The following is a 10,985-nucleotide window of genomic DNA, read 5'->3' as shown; positions in this document are numbered from 1 at the left end:
AACAGTGCCACACACTTATATTAACACACACACACCCATAAAAATAAATAAAAGCAGCTAAAATATAAAAATATAATACACCTAAAATAAACAGGCATCCACAAACCTTTAGTCATAGTTATCCTAATCGCTTTTTGCACATAATTTTGGATTAGCAGCATTAAGTGCAGTAACTGCTATAGGATAAAAACTGTTCTTAAGTCTATTAGTCCTTGTTTTAATTACTCTGTACCGTCTGCCTGATGGCAACAACTCAAAGCGTGAATGGCCAGGGTGTGAATTGTCTTTAATAATGTTCTGGGCTTTTTTAAGGCAGCGGGAGCGGTGTAATTCTTCCAGAGAAGGAAGAGGACAACCAACAATTTTCTGAGCAGATTTGATAACACTTTGGAGTGTTCTCTTCTGAGCTACTGTACAACTACTGTACCATACACATATACAGTACGTTAGAATGCTCTCAATGGAGCTCAGATAAAAGGACATCAGCAGTCTCTGGGTGATGTTATTCTTCCTGAGCACTCTCAGGAAGTACAGTCTCTGCTGAGCCTTTTTTAGCAGCTCAGAGGTATTCACCTTCCAAGTAAGATCCTCCTCGATGTGAACTCCCAAAAAGCGGAAGTCTGACACTCTGTCCACACAGACTCCGCTGATGTACAGTTGTGAGATATCAGTTTTCTTCCTCCTGTAGTCAATAATTACTTCCTTAGTCTTTGAGACGTTAAGTAACAGGTTATTTTCCCCACACCATTCTGTCAGCCTTTCCACCTCGTCCCGATAGGCAGTATCGTCCCCCTTGGTGATGAGCCCCACCACTGTGGTATCGTCAGCAAATTTAACGAAGGTATTACTGTGGTGGGCAGGGGTGCAGTCATAAGTGTACAGGGTGTAGAGCAGAGGGCTCAGCACACAGCCCTGTGGGGAGCCAGTGCTGAGACTAAGGGCCATAGATGTGTGCGAACCCACTCTCACCCTCTGGTTACGATCAGACAGGAAGCTCTTTATCCATGTGCAGGTAGAGTATGGAAGTCCCAATGCAACCAGTTTGTCCACCAGTTTGTGAGGAAGGATGGTATTAAACGCGGAGCTATAATCCACAAAGAGCAGCCGCACATAGCTTCCCTCCTGCTCCAAATGGGACAACGCTGTATGTAGGGCTGTAGCTATGGCATCCTCTGTGGATCTGTTCGACCGATATGCAAATTGGTATGGGTCAAAGGTCGGTGAAAAGTATGAGGTGATGTGACTCCGAACCAGTTTTTCAAAGCACTTCATCACCACCGGGGTGAGTGCAACTGGCCGGTAATCATTAAAACTATTAATGTGGGGTTTCTTAGGCATTGGTATTATGATGGAGGACTTCATGCAGGGTGGTACCATTGACTGGGACAATGACTGGTTGAAAATCCTTGTAAAGACTCCCGCCAGCTGGTCCGCACAGTCCTTAAGCACACGTCCAGCGATACCATCTGGTCCAGCCGCCTTCCTCGGGTTTATGGTCCGCAAAGTATGCCTTACCTCATCCTCTTCCACTGTAAGTGTAAAATTACTAGAGACCACAGGATGATGTATGTGTGTATCTGGTTGTTTCCTCTCAAAGCGGGCGAAGAAGAGATTTAGGTCCTCTGCCAGCGAGGCGTTACTTTCTGCAGAACCGAGGTTAGACCTGAAGTTGGTAAGATGCTGGACTCCTTGCCACACCTCTCTGGTATTGTTACTCTCCAGGTAGTCTTCGATCCTCCTCTTGTAATCCAACTTGGCCTTTTTAATGCTTCTCCTCAGATTAGCTCTAGCCACATTATAGCGAACCTTGTTGCCGGACCTGAATGCGATGTTCCTTTCCTTCAGTAGATGTCGGACATCACGGTTCATCCAGGGCTTCTGATTAGGATAGACCTGGATGCATTTGTCCACTGTGACAGTGTCTATGCAGTTCTTAATGTAACAAAGAACACTATCCGTAAACACTTCCAGGTCTGTATGTTCAAAGACCTCCCAGTTAGTCCTATCAAAACAGTCCTGCAAAACAGTTGTTTTAGGACTGAACCCAATTATACCTATAGGAGATGCTATGCGCACCCATTAAATTTCTGAACCCATCAAGGATGTTCTGCAGCAAAAAAAACATACTTAGTGATGTTGTTAGCAACACAATATCAAGTTCTTTCAACAATAACCACGGTCAAGACAGCTCTGGGTTGATGGTTATGTCGTGCAAACGCCTCCAGAAAGCAAAAGGTATGGCCAAAACCCAAAGAAAAAAGATCAAACAACTAAGAAATCATCAGTCGTGAAACATTAGCGTAAGTGATCATCAAAAAGACCCCCGGCAAAGAGAGTTAAATTATGAAAAATTATGTTTATTAAAACTAAAAATACTCATGTAGAAATAACACCTTTATCGCCGCTATTAGTCAGTGCACCTTTGGAATTTTTTTATAACAGGAACCAGAGATTTTATCAATTTAAACAACACTCTGATATTTTAGCATGTAAAAATCCTGACAAGACTGACATTGCAGAAAGGGCACCTGTAGGCCTAATTAACTATCCAATCGGGAGTTTGTTCGGTCAGGTTGATGTGTCACTCGGGGACAAATTAATTTCACAGAGTTCCAGCACATATCCTTATCGTTGTGTCATAGAGTGTTTATTAAACTATGGGACAGATGTTCTGAAGACAATGTTTACTGCTGGCCTTTATTACAAGACTCACCGGGGCACATGGACGCCACAGTCCCTGCTGCTGGAAATAGGGGACTGACAAAGAAAGCTGCATTTACCAATGCCAGTAATATTGTGGAGCTATTAGGACCCATTCACAGCGACATTTTCTTTTGGCTGTGAGGTAACAATGATGCGCGCTAACCCACTGTGCCGTCACTACACTGAACACACAGTTCTCAATTAACAAACATCAATCTTTCAAAATAACTCTAAATACAACATATAACTAACATTAACAACATAAATAAATCCAGAAAACATTAAAACACTCATCTTTTTTACTAAATATTAACCAAAGAAGTGAACATGTCGCAATGCATGCTGGGAACCATTCCGACCATTGTTTTTTTATTGCTTGTTCAGATTACTCAGTTTGGTAAGTTGGGCAAACTAATTGGACAAAAACTTATATATCTAAGTCCAGTCGACAATTAATAAAAATTTAAGCTGGATGATTATGCTTATTTCATTCAGTGAACACAAAATAATTAATTGATCCCCTTCAACAAAAAATCTTTGTTCAAATTACTTAATTATGTTTGTTAAAAGAACATTCTGAAGTTGGATTTTTTTACAGTGAACAATACATATAACGATGACATAAAAAACACTTGTTTTAAAATAAATTAAAACAAATTATTATTTAAAATATTAAAACATTTTATTAGAGACGTAGTAAAAAGTGGAGTCTTATGCTGGGAACAAACCAAAAGATAATCGGGCTGATTTTTGGACAATTTCCCCCCTTCTGATAATCCTAGCTATGTCCCGATTATCTTGATGGTTCCCGCGATGACTTCACCCTTTTCTTTTATCCCCTGAATTTTCTGTGAAAATCATTCCAAACACTATCATTTAAATTTCTTCCTGCATATCGTCCGCCATGCTTATTCTAAAATCTCACAAGATTTTGCGAGATTTCCTGTGTTCACAGTTGAAACTCTGGTTAAAAATCTGTTTGTGTGTGGTGTGCGGTATTTGATACATCATGGCACACCACACACTATAGGTGCAATCAAGGATTTTTTATCCTCATGTTTGTGGTCTATCACATTTTGAAAATCTTATTAGATGTAAAAAATATTTTGGTGTGTACCCAGCATTACCACTTCCATTCTGGGCGGTGGAGTTTCCGAACACCAGAAGCTGCATCACAGGGGGGACATGGTCCGTATGCCGGTCCTGACTTGCACTCGAAGGTGGGCACAGGTATGAAAAACATACATCAGATAAGTCTGCCATTAGATCAGCAAAGAATATAGATTCACAGTAAATGGACAGTGTAAAACAAATGCTATGGCTAGCTGGGACCATTTAGTGACACTAGCAGGCTATATGTTAAGAGCGGGCTTTACTAGTAAAAGATGTTACATTTAGTAATAAAGTTTTCCTGAGTTTAACTATTAGGTTTGAATATTAAGTTATATTAAATAGATAGGAATAAAATAAGAAAAAAAGGATTTTGATGATCAATAAACTCAATAAACCCAACAAACTCAACAGAGCTCCAAACTTAAACCATGCAGGCACCGTTGAACCAGAAGTCCAGAAGTTTATGCCCCGCCCCTCTCGTGGCAGATTGCGTCATACTCTAGTGTTCTGGTTTATGTTTGAATGAGATCTGACTGTGTGCGTTGCAGTCATGGATTTCTTTATATTTCTTTATATTGCAACGCGAAGTAGTTGTAATACTTTTTAGAATTTTTTTTTCAATTTGTGCAATAATTACTTGTGTGTTGTGTTTTATATGGTTGAGAAGTGGTTGGGTTTGGTGTATGTGTGGGATTAGATGCTCCAAAATATCTTTAAAACGATGAATTTTATAAAAAAAAAACATTTCTACATTTACACGTAGAGGCGTATAAGGCAAAAACCTTAAAACGTAATCACAGGTTGTATACGCTACTGGCACTAGAACGCACTAATCCTTTAACACGTTACTTTATGCCGTAATAAGGTGCTTGCATAAACAAATTATTGGGTCGTTATTTTTGGAGGACAGTGTCAAATGTCAACCCAGTCTCATGAAAAAACGTACCCTGACTACGTTGGTCCAATTTGCAAAACGTGGAGGGGTTACAATAATGGCCCTAGAATTGTATGACTGTTACATTTTTTTTTCGCCTATTCTTTTAATGGCCCTTGAATTGTATGACTGTTACGTTTTTCTTTCGTCCAAGTCACGTGACTTTCAAGCTACCGGCCGTGAGAACAAAAAAACATGGCGGACATTTCTCTCATTTTTAGTGGAAAAATCTATATTGTGAGTTAGTTTCTGCATAAAAATAAGTTTTGATTACATTTCTAGCGAGAAATATATATTTTATTTTCATAATATGCACTCAGTGAATTTACATAATCACTCGCTTGCTCGATGTTACGCAGATTTTTCAGATCTCGCCAGAATAATGTAAAACTGATACGTTTTTGGTTGCTATGGTTGCTGCCAGGGCTCGTCACATGACGTCTTCCACAGACCATAATAAATAAGAATAAATAGGAAGAGGCAACAATAAATGATCTATGCCAGCGCAAGTCAATATTTATCTGGCCAGTCAACTGGTTTTTAATTTTAAAAATCCCTCGCAGTCTGAACTGCAACAGCACGGTCTGCGGTGAGTTAAACAACGTTCAACTGCAGGATCAATAGCATTCAGCGGTGAGTTTAACAACCCTCAAATGCGGTTAAAACAACATTCAGAGGGAAGCTTTATTTAAACCGCGTTCAACTGCAGATAAAACAACATTCAGAGGTGACTTTAACAACGCTCCACGGCGCGTGGGAGTAGCATTTTAAGCGTTTTCTGATCATGTAGGTAAGTGCTTTGATTACCTTTAGACGTGATGCATGCTGGGAGGCAAATATTTTTTTATCAAAGGCTCGTTGATGGTAATAAATATACATATAAATATACATTTTACTATACTACGATTGTGTTCGATTAATTAATGGGTTGTTTAATTATTAATTTGTTTATTTTAAATCCTGTAATTTAACAACTCTGACGTCATCGAATGCGACGATGCCAAGGTCCATTGCGATTTCCACTCGGTAAGTTGATGGAGATGATTCTTACATTTACACATCAAATATCTGTTTCGACCTCACTCTGACCGTCACTACGGTCCAATAGGATGATAACCTTCGTTCCGCCTTCTCTCGAGACCTTATGTAAACAAAGTCATGCCCATGACCCCGGAAGCGGAACGTCACGCGCTATAAAAGGCGCATTAAACTTCCGGCTCGTTCTCTTTACCTTTCTCGCCTTAGAGACCTGGTACAGGTAGGAAACGAATTAATATTTCATCATTCAATTCATCACCCAAGTGGTGCAGGTGCCTTGTGCCCCTGTGAATTGTGATGTCTATTTGTATATTTGCATTATCTGTACCAATCACTTAATTCATGCTGTTTGTACTTGAATTGTGATGTTTATTATTTGGTATTTGAGGCTAGTTTTACATACTAGCCATGCAATATTTTTAATACAAACACTCAATTTCTGCTATAGGTGTTTGAGTTGAGATAGTTGCATTGTATTATTCAGATATGCTGAGGCTACTTTATAACATATTAGCCCTTCAATATCATGGATTATTTCTGTTTTTTTTTCTCAGAGTATACATCATTAAAGTAGTATATATACTGCATTAAAAGTTGGTGAGTATTATTTCCCTTTTGAGCCCTATATCACTGTTCGCAGTTGTTGGGGTATAATAAGGGCCTCTTAAGTACGTTCGCGTACAGGCCTTTTTTGACTTTCGTGGGCTAGATACAACCTTTGCTGCTGTTCGCAGTCAGTGGGATTGTGTGTGGCCTTACCTGGTGTGAGCTTATCATGGCCTCTCATGGCTGCCGACATTGCCAATCAGCAATGGACCCTCGAGATGGGCATAGGGAATGCCCTTCATGCCTGGGGATGGCACATTTAAGAGAGGATGTGGATAATCCCTGCAGTGCGGCTTGTGACCTACCCAGAGAGGAACGAATTCACCGTGCTAAGGGAGCAGGCAGTTCTGTACCTGAGCACAGTAAGGAGGGGGAACGCTCATCAGACAGGCATAGTCGTAAGCGTCCTCATAAGCACTCACATGATCGCCATGAACCGCATAAATCAAGACATGAGAAAGTGGTGGATATGGCTAAACGCCCAACTCCTGCTCCACCAGCAGAGAGTGGCAACAAAGACACTCAACTGGAGATCCTGGCTGCTATTCAGAGTTTAGTGCAGAGGATGGACCGAATTGAAGCTCGTCACTCAGCTTCACCATCACTACCTCCTGGTCAGGAATACGTTCCTCCACCTGCACAGCAGGGTAATCCTGAAACTGATGCAGAGGAGGCTGATGTATTATCTCTTCTGGCTCCCTACTCACTGGTTGATGATGCACAGCAGGCAGAAGGAGAGAGCCAAGGAGAAGGACCCCATTCAGATTCTGCCGAAGTGGATGGCGAATCAACGGGAAGAGACGATTTTCCAGCAAATACTCTTGTTGCTAGAGTAATAAGTGCAGCAAAAATTCTTTGTTTGCAGCCTTCTGTGCCTGACCCATCTCCTGTCGGGGGTATCTGGGAAGGCATACCTCAGACTAATTTTCCATCTTGCATTCCAGTAGCAGATGATTATACCTCAATGTTGAGGACAGCATGGAAGAAACCATCTCAAAAGCCCCAATTTAATGCAGGCTGCAGACGTTTGGCCAATGCCAGTTAACCAAAAGAAACGGGACTGGGGGACATGCCACCAGTAGAACAGGAAATAGCATCCTGGACAACTTTGGGACCAGCCTATACATCGGCTAACCCTCGCTGTCCCAAAAAGGAGTGTGCGAAAACTGACCGTCTGATCTCACGATCCTTTAATGCCACTGCACGTGCAGCTCGTACAGGCAATGCTTTGGCTATCCTCTTGGCAGCCTTACGGAAAACAGTAAGTGCAGATGACCAGGATTCTAGGAACCTTGTTGATTCTGCTCTGGCGGCTCACTCACAATTGACACGAGATGTGGGGGAGGCGATGTCTTCGGCTGTTTTATGTCGTAGGCAGGTATGGCTGGCACAAACTTCTTTGCCAGAGACCATAAGAAGCGAACTAATGAATTTGCCAGTAATTCCCGGTCACGTTTTTAATTCAGATTCCCAGGAGGTGCTGGATAGGGCTGAGCGCTCCATCACAACAAGAGAAGCGGTCCAGCGAGCTTGTCGTAAACCAGCTCCAGTCTTCAGACCGAGGTCAAGAGAAACACAAAGGCCGCAGCAACCTGCTTGGTCTAGACATACAAGTGACAATCCTGTTAGTGTTCCGGGGCAGAGCTTTCATGGCCAAAGACAAAATCCTGCCCCGTATCCCCAGAGGAGATTTCAGTCGCGCGGGGGAGCTCATCAGAGAGGTTCACGAAGGGGTGCAGGACGTAATGGTGGACCTGCATAGGGGTCAGGGGCCGACCGTCGACTGTTCTTCTCAACTTTCACGGGCCAGTTGGGAGAGAGTGGTCTCAGACCAGTGGGTTTTATCCACAATAACTCACGGGTATCGGCTACAGTTTCGACGGCGCCCCCCCCCCATTTTCAAGGGTCAGAATGACCACTGTCAAGGACCCACTATTGGAGCCCGTATTGAGGGAAGAGGTACAAGCTCTTTTGCAAAAAGGAGCAATCGCAAAAGTGCCCTTCAACGCACAACAGACTGGGTTTTATTCCACCTATTTCATAATTCCAAAAAAAGACGGGGGTCATCGCCCCATTCTGGATCTCAGGCACCTCAACCAGTACTTAAAAATTCTTCCATTCAAGATGATTCATACAAAGAGGGTAATGCAGTCCATAGGTGCAGGAGAATGGTTCACATCTCTGGATTTAAAGGACGCATATTTCCATATTCCAATTTGTCCAGAGCACAGGCCTTTTCTCCGCTTTGCTTTTCAAAACCAGGCTTTTCAGTTCCAGGTTCTACCATTCGGCCTGTCTTTGGCACCAAGAGTCTTTACTCGGGTGATCTCAGCCGCCCTAGCCCCCCTTCAGCTGCGCGGTATCAAAATCCTGCCATATCTGGACGATTGGTTAATTTGTGCTCCTTCTCGAGAGCAGGGGATCAGGAACACAGAGGAGGTACTAGCTCACATTCAGTTCCTGGGGTTCACAGTGAACTGGGAAAAGAGCAGTCTCCAGCCTCAGCAGCAGGTGAAATTCCTAGGGCTATATTTCAACTCCATAACAATGAAAGCATGTCTCACTCCCCAGAGAATAGACAGCCTACAGAAAGCGTTACGTCACTTCCGGAAAGGGAAGCTTGTAACCGCTCACAGAGTTCAGAAGCTTGTAGGACTGTTGGCGGCAGCATCAGTGGTGATTCCCTTAGGCCTACTAAGGACACGCCTGATACAGAGATGGTTGAATTCTTTTCATCTTCATCCAAAGAAGGACAGAAGAAGGAGGCTGCGGGTGACAAAGGCCTGCATGCGGGCCTTACTTCATTGGAGGGACAAGGACTTTCTCTGCAGGGGAACCCCACTGGGCAATCTTCCTCACAGAAGATCAGTGGTGACAACAGATGCATCACTGACAGGTTGGGGAGCTGTTTGGGAAGGCAGGTCAGTAAGGGGCAAATGGGATCACCCTTGGTCATCAGAACACATAAATGTGCTCGAACTGAGAGCTGTTCACCTCGCTCTTCAGGGTCTGTTACCATTTCTACGCTACAAGCATGTGCTAGTGAGAACGGACAGCACCTCAGTAGTTTACCACATAAATCACCAAGGAGGGACAAGGTCACTACGTTGTCTCCAGGTAGCAACGAACCTACTGACATGGTCATGGCCGCAGCTGTCCTCACTGAGAGCAATACACATCCCGGGTGTGACAAACAGAGCAGCCGACATTCTGTCCAGAACAGGGCCTCTCCCAGGAGAGTGGCGGTTGAACACGGAGGTAATAGCCCAAATTTGGACCCGATATGGGACAGCTCACATAGATCTCTTTGCCTCCAGGGAGACAACCCATTGCCAGGGATGGTACTCCCTCACGGTACAAGAGGGCAGTTTAGGCCTGGATGCACTATCACAAGAGTGGCCGACAGGCTTATTATATGCTTTTCCCCCCTTTCCTCTGATTTGCCAAGTCCTCCAGAGGATCAGGGAGAGTCATTGCACAGTTTTACTAGTTGCTCCACGGTGGCCGGGAAGACCATGGTTCCCAGACCTAGTTCAGCTGATTCAAGGTTCCCCGTGGCAACTCCCATCACGGGCGGATCTCCTATCCCAAATAGACAGGCAGATTTGGCATCCAAACCCGATGGCACTACAATTATGGGTATGGCCTCTGCAGAGTCCATCACTCAACCACTAGATGAAACGGTACGCGAGACACTGAATAATGCCAGAGCTCCATCTACTCGGGCTAATTACTCCATAAGGTGGAGAATTTTTTCTGAATGGTGTGTAGGCATAAATGTTGACCCAGTAACTTGCTCTGTGCCACTTGTCCTTAGATTCCTACAGGCTCAACTGGATCAAGGCAAAGCAGCCAGTACAATCAGGGTTTATGCTTCATCTATTTCAGCATCTCATGGGGGAGTGGATGGCCAACCAATAGGCCGACATCCCTTGGTAGGTCAGTTCCTGAAGGGAGCTCGTCGCTTATGTCCAAACCGCTCTTTGCGGGTACCCAATTGGGATTTGCCTTTTGTACTAGACTCTCTCACTAGGCCCCCATACGAGCCTATGACTGATACAGATTTAGAAGCTTTGTCTCTCAAGACCGCTTTTCTTTTGGCTATATGCTCCGCTAAAAGGGTAGGAGAATTGTGTGCGCTATCTATTAGTGATGACTGTTTACGCTGGCGGCCGGATGGCTCAGGGGTGACGCTCTGGCCCAACCCGGCCTTTTTACCTAAAGTACTTAATCCTCAGTTCAGGAATCAGGTTCTGGAGGTAGTTCAATTTCAACCCCCTTCACAGGCAGATCAGCAGAATTTGCTCACCCTGTGTCCAGTAAGGGCATTGCGCTCTTATGTAAAATTTACTCAGACCCTGAGGAAGTCTCATTCTCAACTTTTTGTTTGCTATGGAAAGGCTAGATTGGGGTTGCCACTTTCTAAGCAACGTTTGTCACATTGGTTGGTTAAGGTTATTTCCCAGGCTTATAAGGGGAAGGGGTTACCAGTCCCTATGGGAACACGAGCCCACTCAACCAGAAGTGTAGCTACCTCATGGGCTGCACTTAAAGGAGTTCCGGTGGGGGAGATTTGTGCTGCAGCATCATG

This window comes from Paramisgurnus dabryanus, chromosome 15 (assembly GCF_030506205.2).
Source record: "Paramisgurnus dabryanus chromosome 15, PD_genome_1.1, whole genome shotgun sequence".
NCBI lineage: Eukaryota > Metazoa > Chordata > Actinopteri > Cypriniformes > Cobitidae > Paramisgurnus > Paramisgurnus dabryanus.
Note: the sequence above shows the minus strand (reverse complement) of the source record.